The sequence below is a fragment of the Lepus europaeus genome, chromosome 5 (assembly GCF_033115175.1).
Source record: "Lepus europaeus isolate LE1 chromosome 5, mLepTim1.pri, whole genome shotgun sequence".
Taxonomy (NCBI): domain Eukaryota; kingdom Metazoa; phylum Chordata; class Mammalia; order Lagomorpha; family Leporidae; genus Lepus; species Lepus europaeus.
This window is the reverse complement of record NC_084831.1, coordinates 143644866-143666184: the sequence shown is the minus strand read 5'-3', so window position 1 is coordinate 143666184 and position 21319 is coordinate 143644866. Positions and strand designations below refer to the sequence as shown.

The following is a 21319-nucleotide window of genomic DNA, read 5'->3' as shown; positions in this document are numbered from 1 at the left end:
TTATGCAGCTGTTTCAGTTTGGCTTCTTTCACTGAAGGGTGTGCATTTAAGATTTCTGTGTTGCTTCAGCCTCTTGGACATTGCCTGCTCACACCCTTTCTGTCTTCATTACTTCTCTTTGTCTTCTCCTTTCCCCAAGGCTACTTCCAAGTGTAAAACAAACCCAAATACCTCTTCTGACACAGTTTCTCCATCCACTGGTAGTCCAGCCCCTGCTGGTCCCCTCACAGTCAGACTTGCTACCTAAGTTGTCCATTGCCAGGGGCCATCCTCTGACCTACCACCCTGCCCCAACACAACAAATGCTTTGAAGCTGAAATTGCTCTTCCTAAGAACTTCCTTTTCCTGTCAAGTTCTGAATCTGGTGGGTGCTTCGGTCTTGCCTGCTGCCGCTCCTCTTGTTGATCTGCACGACCCTCTGCTCTCCTGGCTCTCTCTCTCCTCCACCTCCTCAACAGGCCTCATCATTGCCTCTACAGGGTCTTCTTTCTTCGCCTACTCTTAAAGTAAGAGTCCTGGGCTTCCACTAGCAGCTCTGGTTCCTCTCATTTTACCCCACCCCCTGCCTCACTATCATGAAACTCAACCATAATCCCTATTTTAAGGAGCATCCAAACCACGTCTCTAGCCCAGGTCCCTTCCCAAACTAGAGTGCATCCAGAACAATCCCCATGGAGACCGCACAAAGCCTCAACATTCAGCATGTGTGAGGCTGGGCCCATCCGCTTCCTCCATGTACCCCTTCCCCCAAAGACCACCGCGGTCTGCTCAGCCCTAAGTCACAAACCTACCATACACCTCAGACTCCAACTGGCCAGAACCATTTTTTTATATCTCCCCTCCCCCCCGCCCCACAAAGATATGTTGAGGCTCTAATTCCTAGTACTTATGATTTTTGCTATTTTTGGAAATAGTATTTTCATAGATGGAATAGTTAAAATAAGGTCATATGTATTTAGGGTGGACCCCATTTCCAACAATGTATTTGTAAGGAAAGAAGACACGTAGACACATACACAGGAAAAATGACATATGGAAACAGAGGCAGACGCTGGACTGCTGTGCCTGCAAGCCCAGCAACACGGAGGACTGATGGCATCAACCAGAAGCAGGGTCCTTGCACATACCTGGGCACAAATACAAAGGCTAAATAAAGTCCTTCAGGGACTTCAGAGAGCAGAGCCCCGCTGGCCTCTTGATTTGAGACTTCAAGGCTCCAGAACTGTGAGAATAAATGTCTTTTGTTTCAAGATACTCATCTGGTAACTTTTTAAAATAGTTCTTGGAAACTGATCAAGGACACAGCTGATTAGCTTCTGTCTGAAGGTTTGGTCAAAGGGGAAAAGTCTCCAACTGGTTTCAAGAACAAAGCCAAACAAGGCTTAGGAAGCAGAGCAAAAACAAACCTTGGGGAAGTCTACCTGCTAGCCTTTTGTTGTATCTATCATAGTGCTTCTTCATGGAACATGCCATTCCCCCAAAGACAAAGCCTGGATCCCACCTTCATGCACAGACAATATTGGGGCGCCCTTTGCAGGAAGTCCAGGCCCTAGTGCATCATTATCAAATGGTTTTCTGTCACGTACTATGTGATTGTGATATTCTCTCTAAACATGTATTTATTTATATCGAGAGATTGAGGGACCAGTAGATAGAGCTCCCATCATTGGCTCACTTCCCAAATGCCCACAAGGGTGAGGGCTGCTCCAGGCTGACGCTGAAAGCAAAGAAGTCAACCCAGGTCTCCCATGTGAGTGGCAGGCATGCAACTAGTTGATCCATCACCTATTGCCTTGTAGCATACACATTAGCAGGAAGCTGGAAATCGGAGCAGAGCCAACACACAAATTCAGGCTCTCTGATAGGGCATGTAGGCATCCCAAGCAGTATCTTAACCTGTAGGTCCAAAGGCTGCCCCAGGACTATTCTAAAATTTTTAGGGCAATCGTGTGTGTGTGTGTGTGTGTGTGTGAGAGAGAGAGAGAGAGAGAGAGAGAGAGAGCGCGCGAGCGAGCAAGCAAGAGGGTATTTATTGACTTATTTGGGAGCTGGATAGTGTCCCTCCCTTATTTTTATTCCCTTCTTTTTATTTATTCATTTATTTTAAAGAACCCACAACAGGCCCTCTGATGAATCATCTCCAGGGTAGAGATGGATTGGTAAAAAATGATTAAGGAAGAATAAAATTATCTGGACTTACTATATCTCAAAATAATCAGGCAATCCATTCTGATTTTGCTTATTTGAGCAATAAACAAAACAGAGCATAAATCATGCTGAATTTTGAAGAGTAAATTAGTGCAGCAAAGTTTACTCATTTATCTTGCTAAGCTATTTTGAGGGACTGAAAAGCTTCCCAACAATAACATTTGGACAAGAAAAAAAAAAATCTAAAAAGTACTTTTACAGCTCCCAATCTCTGATGGCCGAAAATGTTTCAAAGATTGCATTTTCAATGCCAAACAACATGTGTCTGCTGTTTTCCTATGTGCTTAGCATGATGGGTGATATAAAAATATAAATGTACTCCCTAGTCCTAGAAGATCACCTGCCACAAAGTAGGCATTCAATAAATGTTAACTGAGCAATGGCTAATTATTTATTAATGACGAATTAGTAACTGGGATGTAGTCTATTCTCTACTTACTGATTTATAAGGGTCTGTAACCTCTCAAATTTATGCAGCACTTAAAGATTTGTGCTTCAGTTATAAGATTAAGTTCCTGAGGGAAAGAATCTTTATAGGCACAAGTATTTCTCTAGGGGGGCCAAGTTTGCGTATGTATCCCACTATTAACTGTGTAGTATCTCTTTCTGTGGTGTGTGAGAAGTTCCTTGGCTCATGAATAACTTAGCAGATGTTTTGAGGTTGAGGTGGTCAACTCATTAGCAGAGTGAGGGGGCAACTCACGCTGAAATATTGGTGTGGATCCTCATCTAATCCATAGGAACCCTTGCACATACCTGAGCACAAATACAAAGGCTAAATAAAGCCACATAGAAGTAGAAACATTTTGTAGCAAAAGGAAGCTTATGTCTTTTAGACCCAGTGTGTGCCACAAACTTCTGTTAAAGGAATAAAAGTCAAAGAGGGGTGGAGTGGGATGGAAGGGCTTGTTGAACGATGAAGCACATTTTAGGGTTGATGAGAACGTTCTAACATGGAGTGAGATGGAGGCTGCACAATCCTGGGATTGAGTTTCATAGAAACAGCTCAGTCATACTAAATTGTACAGTATAAGACTCGTATCTCAATAAACTCCGAACATGGAAGGGAAGAAGTGAAGATAGAAGGGGCGGGCAGGGCATATGAAGGAAAGGGATTAAGGGCATTAAGTCTTATCTACAGACCCATGGTCAAAGGCTACTTCTGCTCTGCCACATCACTTCCCAACGGCCTCGTGTCAAGCCCTCCACACTCCTAATGCTGCCTAAAGATGCACTTCCTGATTTGAAAATGTCACCCTCTCCTACAGGAAAGCCTTAAGGGAGACAGTGACAGATGGCCAGCCAGGGCAGGGCCAAGGGAGGAGCCCTCCCACCCCCACCTCCCGGTTCCTCTTGGATAACACAAAGAGCAAAGTCTGCGGGGCTAACAGTCCACCCCTGTCCCATACCCAGGGATTAGCACACCTATTGCTCACTAGAGAGATTTCAAACACTGGTCTAAAAGGAGGAAGCCTCAGGCAAAATAGAGCCTGCTCACTCTAGATAGCTTGGTGTTACACAGAATTTGTTAGCTGCTTCTGCTTACATCACAACCAGCGGTCTTGATTTCATTCCTCCAGATGGTGCTTTCTGAGAAGACATCTTGTCAACATGACAAACAGCAGAACAGCATCTCAGGTGAAACAGCAAGGCGCTCTCTGGAAGCAGCACCTTAACTCTGTGCTGTTCTGAGGATGAATGAATAGGATGACCTTTGGACTCAGACGTGAGAAACAACAGCCATACAGAAGCTGTGCGGTCTTGGAGCTTCTATTTTCTGCTCTTTGAGGTCGGGAAACTCCTCATTGGTTATTGGAAGGATTAAGTGAGAGGATGAACATAAAAGCTTAGCACACCATCTGGATCATGGAAATCAGTCCATAATGTTACTGCTTAGATGTTGCTGCCACTGATGATGATGGGGAAAGGGGCTGGTAGCGGGGTGGGGGGGGGGGGAGGAAGAGGAGAAACAAATATGACTTGTTCAAGGCTTATCCAAAATGAGGTGGTGTCTCATTTTAGGTGGCACAGCAAACTAATGCAACTCCTGGGAATCGGCTGCTTTGCTGGAAATAGATGGGTGGTGTGGACAAATCGCGCACCTGTCACGATGCAGTGCAGCAACTGGTTTTCTCGCAGTGAGTTGGAATAAATAGATGTGTTTATCTCCTGATAGGTTTCACCTTATGCCATACGGCATGAAAAGCAAGTTTTTGATCATTGCAAGGGCTTCTTTTTTGCTGCCCTTCTGTAAAAATCCCATTATAGAACAAAGCACTCGAGAAGGCTGCCCTGAAATTCACACTGAGAGCACGTCAGAGGCTTCCTTTTGGCGAGTGTCAGGGAGCAAAATGAGATGGAGAAAGGGGAAAATTGGAGTTTGGAAAGGACAAAGAAAAGCGCTTTAAAAAATGGATAAATGCTAACTTAGCCACTTCAGAAAGGTGCTCTCTCCCTTTCTTCCTGCTAGGAGGGTTATTTCTTCTCGACCCGTTCCACGGGGCCTATGTGCTTTCTCTACCAATTCAATGCTATCAGCTGACTTTGGGGGAATCCGCTCTCAGGCTGGAGAACGAATTGCTCAAGCTCTTAACTCGAGATGTGGTTTCAGTAAACCTAAGTGGTGTGAAAACACGCCAGAGATGGAGAACTGGTTGGGTTAAAGCAGCAGCATCCGGGTTTCCATGACTTGCAATGGGTGGGCTCCCCACGCACCCAGGATGAACATGGGGGATGCTGGGCACACGGGGCCGCTCACTGCTGCGACCTGACAACACACTCATGCACCCGTGTGAACGTGTGCATGCTCCAAGGTAGGCAGCCCACTCTGGCTCTGTGCGCTGGGCTCCCAACAAACACTCCCTTCCCGTGGAGGGCAACGTTTATCATCTGAGAACCACAATGAGGCCCTTCATGGAATTATTTTAAACCAATTCAACTGTGTGTATTGATCCACAATAAAAGCACAAACTGATAATGAATTAGACTAGAGAAAAACAGAAGCCAGTCAACACTAACTCTCAAACAGCTCAGGTAGGGAATGAAAAGTAATAAATAGTTCACAATAGTGGTGAACAATGTAGAAGCAAAGTATCTTCGGAGCAGAATCTGTTTAGGTCCTACAGCTAATTGGTAAAGCAGGGCCTAGTTTCAGGTCCTTGGCCTCTCCCCACCCTGGCTCCCTGATGCTAGATATAATTACTAGCTAGAATGCTTGAAACCTGCAGAGAAATCTTTTTTCTTTCCCCTAAGATTCCATTACCAGTCCTCAGGCTGGCATACCGATCACCGATTATGGATTTTCCCCACAACCTTCTCTGTCATTGCTTTCGATTTCTAAGCAATCTCTGGGACTTTCCATATTGATCTTATCTAATTTGAAAGCGTATTATTAGAAAACGGCCCAAACCAATCTTGCTATTCAGAATCCTTCTCTGTGCAAGGCCCGAGGAAAAGCTTTCCCACCCTGGAGAAAAACACCAGCCACCACTGGGCTGTGGGCTGGTGCAAGGCTGGCCCGGGGATTCCTCCGTGGCCTGCAGTGTAGTCATCTCATTTTCTCCCCCTTTAGGCTGCCCGTGTGACAGTCAGGAAGTCTGAAACCAGCGTCGTGCTGAGAATGACTGATGCCGCTGCAGCAATTTGGAGAGAAAATTTGGTCCTTACAGACAGGAGTCCGTGCCGTTTAACAGCCAGCAGCCTATTCACAGCCACGCCAGTTTGGGCGATTTCCAAATGAGGAGTCCGCTGTACTGCAATGAATTTTTTCCTGACTTGCTGGGCCCTAGCTCTGGGTGGTTCTCCTATCATTAACAGTCAGCAGTGCTCGCAGCCTGGCAAGGAGGAGGGAGCAGGGTGATGCAGTGCAGGAGTAGGTACTGGGCGTAAACCTTAGAAAAAAAGGGAGCAGCTCTTCCACACAGTAGATGTAGTGGGTTCAAAATGATATCACATCGGGGCCAGCGCTGTGGCATAGTGGGTAGGGCCACCACCTGCAGTGCTGGCATCCCACATGGGTGCCGGTTCGTGTCCTGGCTGCTCCTCTTCTGATCCAGCTCTCTGCTATGGCCTGGGAAAGCAGTGGAGGATGGCCCAAGTCCTTGGGCTTCTGCACCTGTGTAGGAGACCTGGAGGAAGCTCCTGGTTCCTGGTTTCAAATCAGTGCAGCTCCAGCCGTTGAGGCCATTTGAGGGATGAACAAGCGGATAGAAGAGTTCTTTCTTTCTCTGCCTCTCTCTGTAACTCTTTCAAATAAATACATCTTAAAAAAAATCACAGTAACTCCAGGACATTTTTTTTTTACAGGCAGAGTTAGAGAGACAGAGAGGAAGGTCTTCCTTTTCCATTGGTTCACCCCACAAAAGGCCACTACAGGTGGAGTGCTGCAGCTGATCCAAAGCCAGGAGCTTCCTCCTGGTCTCCCATGCAGGTGCAGGGCCCAAGGACCTGGGCCATCCTCCACTGCCTTCCCGGGCCATAGCAGAGAGCTGGACTGGAAGAAGAGCAACCGGGACTAGAACCTGGGGTGCCATTGCCGCAGGCAGAGGATTAGCCAAGTGAGCCATGGCGCCGCCCTCCAGGACATATTATATCATTCTGATGTAATGAAACAAGAAGACAAAAATCATTTAATTCACTCTCCCCTGAATGTAGCTTCTCAGATAATATGGGACAATCTTGGAGAATTTGAAAAGGCATCCTTCTTTGCCCCTGTGATCCATAGTGATCAGCGCAGTATTAGCACTTTCCTAGGTACCTGTGCAGTATGAGTACTTATTACAGTACTGATACCTAGCATAGGACTGCAATCCAGGGTAGTACTGGCACCTTGTGCAGTACTAGTACTCTCCACAGTCCTGGTGCCTAGGAATTTGTAGGCATGCAGTTCAGGCACCCCAAGAGCTCCCCCAAGCACTTTAAAGGGTCAGTATAATTGAAGGTAGGGTAATGATGGGGTGAATCAGAGGTAGGTTGTACACAGAGATATCAAACAAGTGACTTTCATTTTAATAATGGAGAACTCTGCTATCTAGATAGTTTTATGAAAGAGGCTACCTCCCAAGTGTTCTGGTTGCCCTCTCAACCGTCCCCACCAGTTTGGGCAGCCTTTGTTTTGTTTGGTGTAGGAGAGATACAACCTACAGCCTGGGGTCAACCAAGTACTAGTTGGGCAAGCACCAGCATTGCTTCTGCGTGGCCTCCCTTCACCTGAGTACTTTGCGTGGCAGTGATTGTGTGGGAATGTAACTGAGTGTCTGATAACCCCGCAAGGCTGTGGGGTCCTAGTAAACAAATGTGCTCCCCGCTCCAACAGCTGTGCTGCTGGGTTTTCTGTTATCTTGCCTTGGAGCGTGGTCTTCTCATTGAGAAAATGCCATGGCTTGTCTTCTACAGTGCATATAGTTAGTGGCTGCAGAAATTCTCCTTAGATTTACACACTGGACTGCTGGTACCCTGCAAACCCACTCACCTCTCAGAACTTCCTAACAGTGCCTGCTTTTCCTTTTCACAGTGGTGCTGTCCAGCTATGTGAAAATGAGGCTATGCAAGTCTGAAAAAGCCCACAATGCCTTCCCAAGAAAATCTGTTTTCTGGCCTCTGCTAGCCCTTCATTGATTTGGCAGGCTAAGAAAGGCAAACAGGTGGGGCTGATGACCGGTAGGGTACCAGGGACAACCCCAAGGGGGAAAGGAGGGGCAGGATGTTTGGGGGAGATGGACATGTCCTGTGTCTTAGCTGTGGGGGTGCTTATGTGGTTGCACCTGCTAATGAAAACAATGGAACTATACCATTGAAACGCATGAGTTTCATTATAAATAAGTCATACTATAATAAGCTTGCCCTCGGTGCATGCTCTTCTCACAGAAGCCTTCCCACTTCATTGTCTAGACAGCCTGGCCCCCTCACTGTCCTTGAGCGGCTCTCTGCAGGGCCAGGCTGCTCAATTTAAGCCACTGTCACTAAAGAAAATATCATGGGCGTCTGTGAGGGACAGTGCAGGGCACAGAGGAGAAAGGTGAGGTAAACACAAAACAAAATGCAGCGGCTACTAAGAGATACATGGGGGCTCTCCATTGTCTATCTGTGTCTAATGTAGTGCCTGACCCACGCCACGTGCTCAACAATTTTATCTCAAGATCAAATGCACAGCACACAGCATACATTTCCCAGGCTCAGCCATCCAGGAGTGTCAATCTGATGCACTAGAAACCATTCTGTGAACAAGAGAGCTGCCCACAGTGATGGAAACAGCTCTTCCCTAGATGACTGCTCTCTGCCTCAACATATGCAACTCTAACTCCATGGGATTTCTCAACATAAGAAAGCCATCAACAGTCATGTTGAAAAAGAAAATAACACTTCACAATTTTAGACACGGCCTTGTAACCCTGGTCTTGCTTGTGGCCCAGATTTCTCAAATGCAAGAATCCAAATAGTTGACTTAACCACTGCGGCCCACTAGGTGGAGCCCACGGGAAAGGCGAGTTTGGACAGCCCCAGGAAGAGGATAAAATAAACATTGCAGGATGCTCTCATAGGGATGGATGAAGACCACAAAAGAGCAGTGTCTGTCTCATCTGGTCGGTGCAGGCTTTGGTACTATAGTGTTTTTCATGAATGGCATTCAATAAATCTCCAAGCAGAGTTATTCTGAAATCTACCACTGTTTCTCTGAGTCAAGAAGACAAAGCAATTAATGTAAATCAGGGGACACTCCAGTGTGGCTTGTCTCCAGAGACAGGAGTGCTATTTCTCAGCTCCAGCTACAATCCTGGTGTCACTTACCAATGGCAGCAAGTAAAGGAGGGACCGAGCCAGCTCACCCTAGCTCCACACCAAAATAACCTTGGCATCCTGAAACCCCTCCTCGAAGATTTGGAGTGAGGTCCAGGCATGCATAGTCTTAGTAGCCAACGCTGCTTAGCTACTTAACTCTTTTCCTCTATCAACTGAGATTTATGGAGCCATTTGTAACAGGAAGTGGGGTAGGAATGTTCAGTTTAGGAAAATGAGGAATCTACCTAACCTCACGTCGATTATTTGAGACTTGTGCCATGAGAGAGAAACCCTGTTTCAACCACCAATGCATTCGATTGTGCCTATCATACCAGCAGCTGTTGCACAGGATGACGACTATGCAAAATCAAAATGGCACAAGAGGTTGTCACAGCTGCTCATGTGATCGACAGAGTCCAAGCCTCTCCCATCAGTGCCTCTCTGACACTGAGAGCGATGGAGAGAAACGTGTCAGGTAACAAATGCATGTGGAGCCACTGTGCACTTCCTCCTCATGTGGGATCTCTGTCCTTAATGTGCTGTACATTTTGATTTAATGCTATAACTAGTACTCACACAGTATGTTTCACTTTGTGTTTCTATGTGGGTGCAAACTGTTGAAATCTTTATACTAAATTGATCTTCTGTATATAAAGAGAATTGAAAATGAATCTTGATGCAAATGGAAGGGGAGAGGGAGCGGGAGAGGGGAGGATTGCGGGTGGGAGGGAAGTTATGGGAGGGGGAAGCCATTGTAATCCATAAGGTGTACACTGGAAATTTATATTCATTAAATAAAAGTTAAAAAAAATAAAAAAAGAAAACATTCCTTGTGGAAAAATTATATCTTCAACAAGGTAAGTAGCAATTGAACGCAAGAACAAATTATAGTGTGAAGTGAGAAATAGTGTTTACTCGCAGAGTTCAGGTAGTTAGAGGAGATGGTTTTAAAGTTGGTGCTTAAAGGATCAGAAGGGTTTAGAGAAATTGGTGCACAGTGAGCAGGACATTTCTGCTGCACATGTGGGTGTGGGGGGTGGATTGAACGAAGCTGTGAGTACTCAGAAACCTACTTTGTGTTTGGGAGCAGGGCTGGACACAGTGCTTGATGTGGTTCGTCCATGGAAGGCATGATGGAGAGGTATAAATTTTGTGTTTCTTCCTTCATTCCCTGTGGACAAAACTCATTGATCATGGCATTCTTCCCCACAGTCTCCTTTTAAATCCAGAGCTCCAAGAAGCCAATATCACTTAGTACTGAGGATAAAATTTATTTTTTTGTCCCAAATGTTGGAAAACCATGATACGGGTAGTTAATTAGATTTGGCTATATTATGGAGAGACTCAGTGTCCACCTGGAATAGAGCCTGTATACTTTCCATGCACCAAAGTAGGCATTTAAATGTACCATCTCTTTATACAGCATTTCATATAAACCCTGCAGGTGCGGTAGTCTATATATGGAGTTGTGCCCAGAGCAGTGAGGTCACTTCTCTATGATTCTACAAGTACAGAGGTTGACAGGGAATTTATCCCCAGGTCTGTTTTACTCTAAATGGTAATGCTTGCAGAGAGTTTGGATTTCTGCCATACAGAGAGAGGAGAGAGGGCAGGAGGATGAGAGGGGGAGGGAAACTAGCTATGAGTAGGAGCTGTCCACAGTTATGAAAATCTGTGAAAACCAAGTAGTGGGAGGATTCTCCCCTCCTGATGACATGGTATTGACATGGAAAATGCCACTCCAATATCACCTCTTTCTTCTACATCTTGGCTTCCCATTGGTACTCCTGAAAGGTATACAAACAATCCCAGTCAGGCAGCAATGAAGGCAGCTCGCTCTGCAGAGCCAGATGTCTGCACATGGGCAGCAGCAGGGGCCCCAGAGATGCAAAGTTTGGGCTGGGAAGGATAAGTGCTATGCTGAACAGAGCTGACATTGACAGTCTTCCTCCCTGCCTTCCAGCCGGCCCTGTGACTTTGCATTGTCTCAAGCACCAGGCTCAACCCACAGTGGGACACTGGCTGCCAAAGATTTAATTAGGGGGCACGGGATATAAAAACTAGAAATCTATCTTCATTTTCCAAAAGAACACCAGCCACACATGGTAGACATTTGCAAGTTTTCTACACTGAGCTCTTCCACAATCCATCCCTGCCCCGTGTATCTCCTCCACCTGGTCTTCTAATTGAATCTTGGTTTCTGATACTCCCTTTCCTTCAATCTATCCTACAAACAAACCTAGAGCTAATTTAAGCCCATCATTTTCATCACATTTTTCTTCTGCTTATAGCATTTGGTGCATGGTTATTATAAAGACCAACCACATTCGGGTGTTGTTTAGGTAGACTACACCCGAGGCACATCCTAAAAATGACCCAATCCTATCTCTATCCATGTAGACTGTATGTGATTACTCAGGTACAGCCTAACCTGGCCCCTCATTGATTCCCAGGTGCGTGGCCTCATCATAAAAATTCAAGTTTGGCTAATGCGTACTTGGCCTGGAAACTCTGCTCCTACCTAGATTACCAAATAAACAAAAATGTGCTCAACCACAAAGCCCAACCAAAATTAAACTTCCTTCTTCAGACTGTTCATAATAATAGGGATGCCCACAATTCTGTCTTCCTTCCTCGGTGCTTAGTGTTCAAAATATTCGTTTGAGCCACATTATAACATTATTATATATGTCTGTATATCTCCTTTTCAGTAAGATTCTGAGCTTAAGGGTAGCAACCACACTTCTATTTCTCAATGTAGTATTCCAATACATACTTACTGATTCACAGTGTCTTTCCAGCTTCCACTGGAGGAAAAACAGAGATGTCTAAAAAATTAATACTAGTAGGTCAGAATGAGATGATATTACAAAGAACTTATTGAACACTGAGAATTGTAGACAGTTGAGAACAGACATCTCTTTCAAGAGGGAAATTAAAATTACATAGGCATTGTAATTACCTCAGTGTCATGAAACAAGCCTCAACTTAGAAAATTGATTAAAGAAAATTTTATTATTGTAGAACTATATTATCCCTCTACTTAAAATAGAAAGGATTTACACTGGCTAGCAAGGAAAGTCTGATAATATTTAATTACAATACATATATATATATATATTTCGTACATATTGTAATATTAAAAAGTGCCCATGAGAAGCAATTCTCTGCAGGATGTTTTGCATATGTCATTACACTTAATTCTTATAGGGAGCCTATGTATCATTGGAACTATCTTTTCAAAAATACAGAAACTCCAGGGGAGCATTTGGTGCAGTGGTTACGATGCCACTTGGGACGTCCACATCTCCCACTGCAGTGCCTAAGTTTGAGTCTGGTTCCACTTCTGATTTCAGCTTCCTTCTAATGTACACCCTGAAACACAGCAGCTGATGGTTCAAGTACTTGGGCCCCTACCACCCATGTGGGAGACGTGGTTTGAGTTCCCAGTTCCTGGCTTCAGCCTGACTCAGCTCTAGATGTTGCAGGCATTTGAGGAGTGAACCACTTGGTGGGAGAGCTCTCTCTCTGCTGTTCCAATAAATAGCATAAAAACAAGCAAAATACGGTAACTAAGACCTATGGAAGTAAAAAGACTCCCTAGGTCACACAGCCAAAATCAGTGGCCGTATGAGAACTCAATTTCAGGCCTATGTAACTGTGGTGATTATCTTAACTCTGCTTCTGGCTTTTAGGAAGAGAGCTGAGCGTATGTCCTTGATGTAGAGGTTTGTTTTCTAATAAATGGAGCACTTCTCTGCACTCCAGTCTATAAAACTGGAGTATTCCATGCTGAAAGAATCTGTATATTATTTTTGCAATAAAGAGATGGCTTTAAAATATCAGCCACAATTCTAAAAGAATATGATTTTTGTACAACTTTCCTGGATGCCTGAAAAACACTGGCAAGTAAGCAAAGGTAAGGCAACAATACCCATGGCATGGCCTGGAATGTGAATAATAACACCTTTGACTACTTCTCAGTTTCTATTCTATTAGTGCTGAGTTTGCTTGACTTCCAAATGCCTCAACTACCTAATGAAGAGATGTGCCCAATTTTCCTCAAAATTGATTATAGAAGGAGCCGATTTTCTCTGGTTCATGTGACTTTCAGAATGATCCTAACAGACATGGCACTTAATATTAGATATCTTTGAATATATATTATATCTATGTATGTTTTTCAAGGACTCAAACCAAAGGCAAAACTAATTCAAGAAAAAAGTCAACATCAGGAACACAGCAAGAGATTGCCAAGTCTACCGACAAGCTAACACCTGACAGGTCATTGACAGGGAACAAGAACATTTAGCTGGCCACAATCTTTCCTGTGGAGGGTTGCTTGATTACGTTGAAATTCAGATACAACAACTTTGGGTGAGGTGCTTTATGTTAATAATAACCAGTTTAGTTCTGCTTAAATTAGCAAATTCATATAAAAGACATGCCTTTTAAGAATATCATTTTTCAAAGGAAATTAATTTGGCTAATAAAAAAGCCATCTGCACATTAATGTTTATTGCAGCTCAATTCACAATAGCTAAGACCTGGAACCAACCCAAATGCCCATCAACAGTAGACTGGATAAAGAAATTATGGGACATGTACTCCATAGAATACTATACAGCAGTAAGGAACAATGAAACCCAGTCATTTGCAACAAGATGGAGGGATCTGGAAAGCGTCATGCTGAGTGAATTAAGCCAGTCCCAAAGAGACAAATATCATTTGTTTTCCCTGATCGGCGACAACTGAGCACCAAAGGGGAAACCTGTTGAAGTGAAATGGACACTATAAGAAACAATGACCTGATCAGCTTTTGTCCTGACTCTAGATGTACAATGTAATACTTTATCCTTTTTAGTATTTGTTGTTGTTGTTGTTGTTGTGCTAGTACTAGTGGTTGAACTCTGTAATTAACACACAATTATTCTTAGGTGTTTAAATTTTAACTGAAAAGTGATCCCTGTTAAATTTCAGAGTGGAAAAAGAGAGGGAGGAGATGCACAATTTGGGACATGCACAATCAGTCTTGCCCCAAATGATGGAGTTAGAAATGTGCCAGGGGATTCCAATACAATCCCATCAAGGTGGCATGTACCAATGCCATCTCACTAGTCCAAGTGATCAATTTCAGTTCACATTCGATGGCTCTGATAGGTCTAAGAAACAAAGGGATCACACAAACAAGACAAGTGTCTGCTAATACTAACTGATAGAATCAAAAAGGGAGAGAAAGATCCAGCATGGGAAGTGGGATACACAGCAGACTCATAGAATGGCAGATGTCCTAAACAACACTCTGGCCTCAGAATCAGCCCTTAAGGCATTCGGATCTGGCTGAAGAGCCCATGAGAGTATTGTAGGCATGGAAAGCCAAGATACCATGGAAAAGAAAAAAAGAAGAAGACCTAAATGAAAGATCTCTGTTAGTGAGATCCCAGTGGAAAGAATGGGGCCATCAAAGAAGGAGGTACCTTTCTCTGAAGGGAGGAGAGAACTTCCACTTTGACTGTGACCCTATTGGAATAAGATCAAAGTCAGCGAACCCTAAAGGCTTCCATAGCCCTGGCAACTCATGACTAGAGCCTAGGGAGATTACTGATGCCATGAACAGCAGTGTCAAATTGTTAAGTCAGCAACAGGAGTCACTGTGTACTTACATCCCATGTGGGATCTGTCCTTAATGTGTTGTCTAATGTGCAGTGATGCTATAACTAGTACTGAAACAGTATTTTTACACTTTGTGTTTCTGCGTGGGTACAAACTGATGAGATCTTTACTAATTATATACTGAATCGATCTTCTGTATATAAAGATAATTGGAAATAAAAAAAAAACCTGGTGTTAAATTGGAAATGGCATAGAAAATTAATTTTTAAAAAATTATGTAGGATCTCTGCCTTTAATGTGCTGTACACTCTTATTTAATGCTATAACTAGTACTCCAACAGTATTTTTTTTTTCACTTTGTGTTGCTATATGGGGGCAAACTGTTGAAATCGTTACCTAATTTATACTAAACTGATCTTTTGTATATAAAGAGAATTGAAAATGAATCATGATGTGATTGGAAGGGGAGAGGGAGCGGGAAAGGGGAGGGTTGTGGGTGGGAGGGAAGTTTTGGGAGGGGGAAGCCATTGTAACCCATAAGCTGTACTTTGGAAATTTATATTCATTAAATAAAAGTTTAATTAAAAAAAAAGAATATCATTTTTGAAAACTCAGCATGTCAAAGTCAAACTAGCCTACTCTCAGCACCTGATCTTTGAATAAATGAAAATCCACCTACTTTGGGATGCTCATTGTAACTCCAGCTTGACGTGCAAAGAGAATTCTACATGACTGCAGCTACAGAGTCCAAACCTATAGGATGGAAGCCAACTGCATGGGAAAAAAAAGAGGGATCCCTCTTCCCTCACCCCACTTCTAACGTTTCTGAAATGGAAGGACACCAAGAATCAGAGGGCCCTGGAACATTAATCTGACCCATCTCTGACTGGCTGAAAAGTCTGAAGCTATGAAAAAACAAGTTAAGATATAAAAAACAATATCCATCCTAAAGCCTGAATGGTCTCCGGTTTGAATTTAGGTGAAGGAATCATGAAAGGAAAGGAAAGAATTCATGGAAAATTCTACAGACATGCATCTGTCCCTTATCAAGAAAAACTTTATAGCTAAATATTTTAATGAATGTTTATATCAGTTTTTAAAAGACAAATGTGTTTTCCTCTGTGTCCAAAACCTATCTAAAGCAGAAGCCTTAAAACCAGGACTGTATTCTGCCACCATATAGAGGCGCTCACACATAATGGACGACTGAGAGGCTGAGAAGCAATATTAAAGGTTGAAGCTGTGGGAGAAGCTCCAGGCGTAAAGGGTCATCCAGGTTAGAAACCTAACGCTTCATTAATGTAAACACAATTCTGATAATATTTAGAATTACTGGGGTGAATTTCCCACAAATAATTTTTTTTTTTTTTGGACAGGCAGAGTGGACAGTGAGAGAGACAGAGAGAAAGGTCTTCCTTTTCTGTTGGTTCACCCTCCAATGGCTGCCGCGGCCGGTGCACCACGCTGATCCGAAGGCAGGAGCCAGGTGCTTCTCCTGGTCTCCCATGCGGGTGCAGGGCCCAAGGACTTGGGCCATCCTCCACTGCCTTCCCGGGCCAGAGCAGAGAGCTGGCCTGGAAGAGGGGCAACCAGGACAGAATCTGGTGCCCTGACCGGGACTAGAACCCGGTGTACCGGCACCGCAATGTGGAGGATTAGCCCATTGAGCCATGGCCCCAGCTCCCACAAATAATCTTAAGACAAAGCAGAAGAGTGGAGGAGGTTGAGCAATACCATTTTGGTGCTGAATCTATGTCAGTGTATGTGGTGTGTCTGTGTGTGAGTATAGTGCGTGTTTCTGTATGTGTGCATTCATGTGTCTGTGTGTATGTTTCTATGTGTGTGCATGTATGTGTATATGTATCTGAGTATGTGTGCTTGTGTCTATGCATGTGTGCCTGTGCGTGAGTGCGCATGTGTCTGTGTGCATGTATGTGTGGGCCTGTGTGTATATTGTGTATGTTTGTGTATGTGTGTGCATGTATGTGTATGTGTGCATACATGTGTGCCTGTGTGTCTGTATGCATGTGTATGTGTGGCTATGTTTATATGTGTCTGCATGTGTGCATTTGCACATGTATGTGTATTTGTATGTCTATGTGTATGTGCCTGTGCATATACTGTGTATGTTTGTGTCTGTATGTGTATGTACATGCATGTATGTGTGCATAAATGTGTGCCCGTATGTGTCTGTGTATGCATGCATGTGTATGTATACTTGTGTCTGTATGTGCATGTGTGCCTGTGTGTACATGTGTGTATGTGTATTTGTATGTCTGTATGTGTGCCTGTGCATATACTGTGTGTATATTTGTGTGTACATGCGTGTGTGCAGTGTGTATGCATTCATGTGAATGTATATGTGCATCTGTATGTGCATGTGTGTATGTGTGTCTGTGTGCATGTATGTCTCTGCGTGTGTGTGTGTAGCAGCACTGAACACACTGCATTTATCAGTGGTATTTTCCAGTAAAGGGAACCAGTCATTTGCTACAACTTTTAATAATATAAAGATTCCTAGAAAAGAAATATAATAGCAATTCTCTGAAATTCTGACCTTTACAGCTATAAAGTTCATGTTCTGGATCGTGAAATTTAATCTTAATTTGAATTAATCCAAAACTGTTGTTTTAATAGCATGAGATTTGGAGTCAGCCAGACTTGTGCTGGCATTCGAGCTCTCCAATGTACCAGCAACGAGATCCTGGGCCGGGACATCTCTCAGGGCTCACTAGAAGTGGGGACAAAAAGGGCAGGGTTTGGCCTGCATTCCTATGGGAGTGCCTGGCGTGAAGCCCGGGCTCTGGCTCCCAATTCCAGCTTCCTGCTAACGTGAACCCTGGGAGGTATCGGGTGACGGCACCAACGGATCCCTGCCACCAACAGGGGAAGAGCTAGATTAAGTTCACGGTTCCCAGCTCATGACCTGGCATAGCTCTGTCTGTTGCAGGCATTTGGGGTATAACCAGCAGATGGAAGCACTCGCTCTCTCACTCCCGCTTTCTCTCTGCCTCGCAAGCAAGTTTTTAACACACACAGGTAAGAATGATTTTCTCACACGATTGTTGTACAGGGGTAAATATGCACACAGTAGCATAAACGATGGCAGTTATTACTAGTACCTTCAAAATCCCTAACACAGCTGCTTATGTGTGAGCGTCATCTAGGAAGGGGATTATCATGAGGCTCAGGAGTGAGCAGAAACACTGAATCTTTTTATTTATTTATTTGACAGGCAGAGTGGACAGTGAGAGAGAGAGACAGAGAGAAAGGTCTTCCTTTGCCGTTGGTTCACCCTCCAACGGCCGCCGCACTGCAGCCGGCACACCACGCTGATCCAAAGGCAGGAGCCAGGTGCTTATCCTGGTCTCCCATGGGGTGCAGGGCCCAAGCACTTGGGCCATCCTCCACTGCACTCCCAGGCCACAGCAGAAAGCTGGCCTGGAAGAGGGGCAACCGGGACAGAATCTGGCGCCCCGACCGGGACTAGAACCCTGTGTGCTGGCACCGCAAGGTGGAGGATTAGCCTAGTGAGCCACAGCGCCGGCCAGAAACACTAAATCTTGCAATAGGCCATCTTACCCCTGGGTTTGCCAGCTCATTTGGTGAACTCTTCCGTGAGCCAACTATTTTTTTTTTAAGTATTACTTAGTGAAATAAGCCACTCCCCAAAAGATATTTTTCCCAAATCTTTGGTAACTAGACTATAAAAATAATGTAATGTATATGAGCAAAATTGGCATTTTGAGATTTGATTATTGTATACAGCCCTTGTTTCCATTGCTAAGGAGCAGTGCTTTTTTCCTTTTGTTGAATCCTTAGTGGAGGGTTAAGGTTATGACTATAAAATAAGCAAAATACGTCATTGTAAAAATTAAAAGAAAAAATAAGAAAGGAATGAAGGGGAAGAGGGAGGGCATGGGTGGGATAGAGGGTAGGGTGGGAAGTGTCACTATGTTCTTAAATCTGTATATATGAAATACATGACATTTGTTAACCTTATATAAATAAAAATTTTAAAAATATTTATTTGAAAGATAGAGTAACAGGGAGACACACACACACACACAGAGAGAGAGAGAGAGAGAGAGAGAGAGAGAGAGAGAGAGAGAGAGAGACAAAGTGAGCACACGCCATCGATTGATCTTCCATCTACTATTTCATTCCCCAGATGGCTGCAATAGCCAGGATTGGGCTAGGCTGAAGCCACAGCAAGGAGCTTCAGCCAGCAGGTCTCCCACAAGGGTGATAGTGACCCAGATACTTGGGCCATCTTCTGCTGCTTTTCCCGGGCCACAGTATGGAGTTAGATTAAAAGTGGAACATCCAGGGCTGGCGCCATGGCTCAACAGGCTAATCCTCCGCCTTGCGGCGCTGGCACACCGGGTTCTAGTCCCGGTCGGGGCACCGGATTCTGTCCCGGTTGCCCCTCTTCCAGGCCAGCTCTCTGCTGTGGCCAGGGAGTGCAGTGGAGGATGGCCCAAATGCTTGGGCCCTGCACCCCATGGGAGACCAGGAGAAGCACCTGGCTCCTGCCATCGGATCAGCGCGGTGCGCCGGACACAGCACGCCAGCCGCGGCGGCCATTGGAGAGTGAACCAATGGCAAAGGAAGACCTTTCTCTCTGTCTCTCACTGTCCACTCTGTCTGTCAAAAAACAACAACAACAAAAAAGTGGAACATCCAGGACAGGAACCAGTACCCGTATGGGATACTGGCGTCACAAGTGGTGGGTTTAGCTGCTATGCCACATTGCTGGCCCCTTGTGCCAACTTATTGGGATCTGTTTCTCCTCAATTATGACCAGTGCAGTAAGATATCAACACAGAAGTTTAGGCATAAACTGCCTTTACAGTCTTGTGTTTTACAAATTTATAAAAGATGGAATAAAATAGCCATCATCTATAACAAATTCCATTGTTCCCAGAAGGTGCAGATAAATCTCAATGCATAATTGTATTTCTGCCTGCCAGGACCTGTGATGATGTATATGTGCTTGAAAAAGTAGAATAATTCCTCTTTACTGAAAAGCATTTTGGTTTCTATTTGAAACATGCTTTTAATGAACAATTCATAAAGATACTTTATTTTTACTATGGTAGGCCATCTTCAGTTTTTTTGGGGTTTGATTTTTTCAAATAATCAGAAAATCCCAATCACATTTTGCTGCATATCTCAATACACCTCTCTTTTGCCTGAAGTCTGAGTGAAATTCTTTTCTCCACTTTTGTTTTCCAAGGACATGCCCATGTTCTACCTGAGCTAGGTAGGGAACAGACAGAACAGATGTAAACATTCGTGCTGTGATTAATGCTCCCCTAAGGCACAATACTTTTTAGCAACTCCTGTTTGTTTCAATCTGCTTGGGAAAGTTAGGATGTCTCAGCCTAAATATTTACAAGAGCCTAAACAACATTGCATCAGCACAATTTAATTTATACACATTCCCTGGGCACCTAACCTTTTCCAAGTTGATGGCAGAAACCATGGAGGACATTAAAGAGAAAGATGAGATGGGGAACAAGAAGGCCAGGGAATAATTATGAGAATGGGGGAGGAGAGAAGATGGAGTAGAAGAGGGAAGACGGCTAGAGGAAGAGGAAGAGACAAAGACTAAGAAACAAGAACTCATCCACACAGGACTTCCTTGGTTCTGCACCTATTTTTTTGTTGTGTCTGAATCAACCTGTGGTTTCACCAAACTTTAACCAATGTCCTTATCAATGTATTCCAAAATTACACTAACAGTTATGCATTAACTTTTTTTTTTTTTTGGACAGGCAGAGTTAGACAGTGAGAGAGAGACAGAGAGAAAGGTCTTCCTTCCATTGGTTCACCCCACCAAATGGCCGCCGTGGCCGGCACACTGCACCGATCCAAAGCCAGGAGCCAGGTGCTTTCTCCTGGTCTCCCTTGCGGGTGCATGGCCCAAGCATTTGGGCCATCCTCCACAGCACTCCCGGGTCAAGCAGAGAGCTGGACTGGAAGAGGAGCAACCAGGACAGAATCCGGCGCCCCAACCAGGACTAGAACTGGTGTGCTGGTGCCGCAGGCAGAGGATTAGCCTTGTGAGCCATGGTGCTGGCTATGCATTAACATTTTGTGAAGGGCAGGTGCTGTGGTGTAGTAGGTAAAGCCGCTACCTGCAGTGCTGGCATTCCATATGGGCTCCAGTTCGAGTCTTGGCTGCTCCACTTCTGATCCAGCTCTCTGCTATGGCCTGGGACAGCACACACGTTTCTACTTTCCTGTTGTTCCAAGGACCAATAAGAAAGGCTCCAATATAGGAAATAAAATGTTATTTATAGGTTTTATTAATTAAAATGAACTAAAAAATAATCATTTTTCTTAAATGTCAGTTGATGCTTTTTAAAAATAGATTTATGTATTCAAAGTCAGAGTTACAGGCCGGCACTGTGGCATAGTGGGTAAAGCCACTGCCTTCAGTGCTGGCATCCCATATGGGCACCGGTTCGAGTCTTGGCTGCTCCACTTCCGATCCAGCTCTCTGCTATGGCCTGGGAAAGCAGTAGAAGTCCGTGGGCCCCTGCACCCACGTGAGAGACCTGGAAGAAGCTCCTGGCTCCTGCCTTTGAATCGGCACAGCTCCGGCCATTGCAACCAGCTGGGGAGTGAACCAGCAGATGGAAGACATCTCTCTCTGCCTCTTTTTCTCTCTATGTAACTCTTTCAAATAAATAAATACATCTTTAAAAAAATT

General features: G+C 44.3%; 1 protein-coding gene across 1 annotated transcript in view; it reads right to left on the bottom strand.

The window, feature by feature from the left end:
• The window catches only part of DPP6 (dipeptidyl peptidase like 6), an 889247-nt gene that overhangs the window by 267550 nt on the left and 600378 nt on the right, over positions 1–21319 (bottom strand). The gene's annotated exons all lie outside the window — the stretch shown is intronic.